We start from the raw sequence: 6,226 nt of genomic DNA on the forward strand, positions 1-6,226 counted from the left end.
TGACACCAATGTTACATAGGGGACATATCCCACTGCTGACACCAAATGGTTACATAGGGGACATTATCCCACTGCTGACACCAAATGGTTACATAGGGGACATTATCCCACTGCTGACACCAAATGGTTACATAGGGGACATTATCCCACTGCTGACACCAAATGGTTACATAGGGGACATTATCCCACTGCTGACACCAAATGGTTACATAGGGGACATTATCACACAGCTGACACCAAATGGTTACATAGGGGACAATATCCCACAGCTGACACCAAATGGTTACATAGGGGACATTATCACACAGCTGACACCAAATGGTTACATAGGGGACAATATCCCACAGCTGACACCAAATGGTTACATAGGGGACAATATCACACAGCTGACACCAAATGTGGCGCCATGTGAATTTTATCAGCTATGGTACAAATATGATACATGCAACATGTAGATTTTATAGAACACGGGGACCTTGAATAAACTGCGAGGGAGGAGACAGAAGCACACTTGTTTAACATTGAAGAATATAGTGCTATGCTTAACAATTTTCAGATCTGTTTTCTTATACAGAAGTTGTGTCTGAAATGGCACCCTTTTCCCTATATAGTGCACTACTTTTTTACCAGGGTCTGCATATTAGTGCACAATATAGGGAATAGGGTGCCATTTGAGGGAGACACCACAGTTAAATGTTAACAGCTAATGCATGCTAACCTGATCTGCTTGTCAGCCATTTAATTTCTCTGTGTTGATGTGTTCCACAATACAACCTGTCCCGTCTGTCTGAAGGTTTGAGCCAGGCAGGATAACAGTTGTTTCTTTCTCTAGTCTATTAATGGAGACACGTCGCTGCTTGTCAGCTCTTTCTTAGTTTCTGTGTCTTTCAAACTCTATTTGTTTCTGTCAGTCAGTCAGTTTGCTTGTCTGTCAGCTGGTGTCTGAAGCGCTGGCCGGTAGAGGTTGAGGGGATATCTGAAACAGATAGAAGATGAGAAAGAGAGAGCATGTTAGTTAATAACATAAAGGAGTTGTTAGTTAATAACATAAAGGAGTTGTTGGTTAATAACATAAAGGAGTTGTTAGTTAATAACATAAAGGAGTTGTTAGTTAATAACATAAAGGAGTTGTTGGTTAATAACATAAAGGAGTTGTTGGTTAATAACATAAAGGAGTTGTTGGTTAATAACAAAAGGAGTTGTTGGTTAATAACATAAAGGAGTTGTCGGTTAATAACATAAAGGAGTTGTCGGTTAATAACATAAAGGAGTTGTCGGTTAATAACATAAAGGAGTTGTTGGTTAATAACATGAAGGAGTTGTTAGTTAATAACATAAAGGAGTTGTTAGTTAATAACATAAAGGAGTTGTTAGTTAATAACATAAAGGAGTTGTTGGTTAATAACATAAAGGAGTTGTCGGTTAATAACATAAAGGAGGTGTCGGTTAATAACATAAAGGAGTTGCTGGTTAATAACATAAAGGAGTTGTTGGTTAATAACATAAAGGAGTTGTTGGTTAATAACATAAAGGAGTTGTTGGTTAATAACATAAAGGAGTTGTCGGTTAATAACATAAAGGAGTTGTCGGTTAATAACATAAAGGAGTTGTTGGTTAATAACATAAAGGAGTTGTCGGTTAATACTAAAGATTGTCGTAATACATAAAGGATTGTCGGTTAATAACATAAAGGAGTTGTCGGTTAATAACATAAAGGAGTTGTTAGTTAATAACATAAAGGAGTTGTCGGTTAATAACATAAAGGAGTTGTTGGTTAATAACATAAAGGAGTTGTCGGTTAATAACATAAAGGAGTTGTTGGTTAATAACATAAAGGAGTTGGTTAATAACATCAAGAATTTGGTTAATAACATCAAGGAGTTGGTTAATAACATAAAGGAGTTGTCCACTGATATGTGTCAACAACTGGTGGCTTGATAAGTCTGGCACACACACACAAACAACCGAACACGCACCCGCCCACACGCACGCACACTCAGACACACACACATCCGCACACACACCCACACACGTAAACACACACACAGTAATCATACAACATTATTTCCTAAGATGTTTCCAACATGGACTAAGTACCCTTATCATGAGCTGCTATATGCATTCAGTTGACAGTATCCTCACGCCAAACGGTTGTTATAAAGGGTTATGCAGGCTTATATCAAGCTTATAGCAAGTTATAAGGCATTATATGTGCAGGCTTGAAGTGTGCGATAGGTAAAGAGCTACACAGTTTGACATACTGTGTATCAATGGTATTCCACCAATACAGCTAACTCAATGATAACTGTCCCTCTCTCCCTCGGATTCTGTCTTTGTCCACTGAACTACAGGTGTGTCAGGTCTAATATATTGACAATGTGGGTTTTAGTGAGGGGAACATTCCAGAACCACCTAACCACAGTATGAGATATTTGTGAAAACATGACTAACAGCTCTCCTAAAATAGTGCTATGGCTATTTGGGTACTTAGTTAGTACAGTATTTAGGTACTTAGGTATTACAGTATTTAGGTACTTAGGTATTACAGTATTTAAAGTATTTAGGTACAGTATTTAGGTAGTTCGTTATTACAGTATTTAGGTACTTCTTTAATACAGTATTTAGGTACTTCTTTGATACAGTATTTAGGTACTTAGGTAATACAGTATTTAGGTACTTAGGTAATACAGTATTTAGGTACTTAGTAATTACGTAGCTATTACAGTATTTAGGTACTTAGTAATTACTCATTTAGTACAGTATTTAGGTACAGTATTTAGGTACTTAGTAATTACAGTATTTAGGTACTTAGTAATTACAGTATTTAGGTACTTAGTAATTACAGTATTTAGGTACTTAGTTATTACAGTATTTAGGTGCTTAGTTATTACAGTATTTAGGTGCTTCGTTATTACAGTATTTAGGTGCTTCGTTATTACAGTATTTAGGTACTTCGTTATTACAGTATTTAGGTACTTCGTTATTACAGTATTTAGGTACTTCGTTATTACAGTATTTAGGTACTTCGTTATTACAGTATTTAGGTGCTTAGTTATTACAGTATTTAGGTACTTGGTAATTACAGTATTTGGTTACTTATTAATTACAGTATGTAGGTACTTAGTTATTACTTAGTTATTTCAGTATTTAGGTACAGTATTTAGGTACTTAGTTATTACTGTATTAATAAGGTACTTAGTAATTACAGTATTTAGGTACTTGGTAATTACAGTATTTAGGTACTTCGCTATTACTGTATTTAGGTACTTGGTAATTACAGTATTTAGGTACTTCGCTATTACTGTATTTAGGTACTTCGCTATTACTGTATTTAGGTACTTAGTAATTACAGTATTTAGGTACTTAGTAATTACAGTATTTAGGTACTTAGTAATTACAGTATTTAGGTACTTATTTATTTCAGTATTTAGGTACTTATTTATTTCAGTATTTAGGTACTTAGTTATTACAGTTTTAGGTACTTAGTTATTACAGTTTTAGGTACTTAGTTATTACAGTATTTAGATACTTAGTTATTACAGTATTTAGATACTTAGTATTTACAGTATTTAGGCACAGTATTTACAGTATTTAGGTACAGTATTTACAGTATTTAGGTGCAGTGTTTAGGTACTTCGTTATTACAGTATTTAGGTACTTCGTTATTACAGTATTTAGGTACTTCGTTATTACAGTATTTAGGTACTTCGTTATTACAGTATTTAGGTACTTCGTTATTACAGTATTTAGGTACTTAGTAATTACTTATTTAGGTAAGCTATTATAGTATATAATCTTGCATACTTTCCTGCTTATCAATATGTGTAACAATAATCAGGAGGTATTGATGGGTGGCATGATGCCAAAACTCATCAGCATACTGTACTGACATTACGTTTGTGTTGCCTTGATAACAGACAATATCTGGATGTAATAAATGTATCACAAGTCACTTTAAACTATGCCACTTTATATAATGTTTACATACCCTACATTACTCATCTCATATGTATATACTGTACTCTATACCGTCTACTGCATCTTGCCTATGCCGTTCGGCCATCACAACGGCCATCACTCATCCATATATATGTACATATTCTTATTCGTTCCTTTACACTTGTGTGTGTATAAGTAGTTGTTGTGAAATGGTTAGATTACTTAGATATTACTGCACAGTCGGAACTAGAAGCACAAGCATTTCGCTACACTCGCATTAACATCTGCTAACCATGTGTATGTGACCAATACAATTTGATTTGCATGGGTTTTGCCTTGCTTGCGTGCAAGTTATGCGTTTACAGGGTAGCCTACATTCAAATGTATGTTCTTCAGCAATCAGAGTTGAATTGGTGAACCAGAAAGGACAAATCTCCATGTAATGGTTTTAAATCTGAAACTGGTGGGAGGATGTAGAGAGAAGGAGAGATGTGGCCTACAGAGAGCGGTGAACACAGCAAATCTGTTTCCATTTCCCCCTCCACACGCTCCACCCCCTTCCTCAACCAATCACGACGTCTCTCTCTGCCAGCTGTGACCCACCTACCTCTCCTCCTTCTTTACCTCCCCCTCCCTCCTCCATATCTACCTCCCACCTCCCTTCTCCATCTCCCCCCTCCCTCCTCCATATCTACCTCCCCCTCCCTCCTCCATCTCCCCCCTCCATCTCCATCTCCCCCCTCCCTCCTCCATATCTACCTCCCCCTCCCTCCTCCATCTCCCCCCTCCATCTCCATCTCCCCCTCCCTCCTCCATATCTACACCTCCTTTCTAGACCGGACCACGCCTCCTTTCCAGACCGGACCACGCCTCCTTTCCAGACCAGACCACGCCTCCTTTCTAGACCGGACCACGCCTCCTTTCTAGACCGGACCACGCCTCCTTTCTAGACCGGACCACGCCTCCTTTCTAGACCGGACCACGCCTCCTTTCTAGACCGGACCACGCCTCCTTTCTAGACCGGACCACGCCTCCTTTCTAGACCGGACCACGCCTCCTTTCTAGATAGATATATTCATGCAGCGAGTTATATCTGTCTGTCTCTCTCTCTGGCTCTCTCAGTCCTCTGAACTAATATCTATTAGTCCTACCAGGAACGCACTCCCACGCAGGGATAATAGTTTTCTATCTGACGCGTGTGTGTGAGAGAGAGATTCAACACTGACTCACCACTAGAAACCATCTGGAGAACGATTTTACTGTCACAGTTGTAACATGTAGCTATGTAGTCAAACATGACATATTAGCGACATCATCTGAACCATACAACTACGACAGTACCAGCAACATGTAGGTGTACATACTAGTAAACAACAATAATGTTAGAAAGAGTATAAGCCAGATGTTCTCTTTAGAACAGCCGACGAACAGGAAACAGCTGATGGACAGGAAACAGCTGAGGGACAGGAAACAGCTGAGGACAGGAAACAGTTGAGGACAGGAAACAGTTGAGGACAGGAAACCGCTGAGGGACAGGAAACAGCTGATGGACAGGGACAGGAAATAGCTGAGGGACAGGAAACAGCTGAGGGACAGGAAACAGGTGATGGACAGGAAACAGCTGAGGGACAGGAAACAGCTGAGGACAGGAAACAGCTGAGGACAGGAAACAGTTGAGGACAGGAAACCGCTGAGGGACAGGAAACAGCTGATGGACAGGGACAGGAAATAGCTGAGGGACAGGAAACAGCTGAGGGACAGGAAACAGGTGATGGACAGGAAACAGCTGAGGACAGGAAACCACTGAGGGACAGGGACAGGAAACAGCTGAGGGACAGGAAACAGCTGATGGACAGGGACAGGAAACAGCTGAGGGACAGGAAACAGCTGAGGGACAGGAAACAGCTGAGGACAGGAAACCACTGAGGGACAGGGACAGGAAACAGCTGAGGGACAGGAAACGGCTGAGGGACAGGAAACAGCTGATGAACAGGGACAGGAAACAGCTGAGGGACAGGAAACAGCTGAGGGACAGGAAACAGCTGATGGACAGGAAACAGCTGAGGGACAGGAAACAGCTGAGGGACAGGGACAGGAAACAGCTGAGGGACAGGAAACAGCTGAGGGACAGGAAACAGCTGACAGGGACAGGAAACAGCTGATGGTGTACATAGAGAGTAAAGGGAATCCAGATGGAGTAGGGAGCTCAGGTTAGAGGACACAGACTATCTGTCCTTTAAAGACTGATGACGCTGATCAATAACCAATAGGAGGGGGGAATGAGTGC

The sequence above is a fragment of the Salvelinus namaycush genome, chromosome 8 (assembly GCF_016432855.1).
Source record: "Salvelinus namaycush isolate Seneca chromosome 8, SaNama_1.0, whole genome shotgun sequence".
In the NCBI taxonomy this organism is placed as follows: Eukaryota; Metazoa; Chordata; class Actinopteri; order Salmoniformes; family Salmonidae; genus Salvelinus; species Salvelinus namaycush.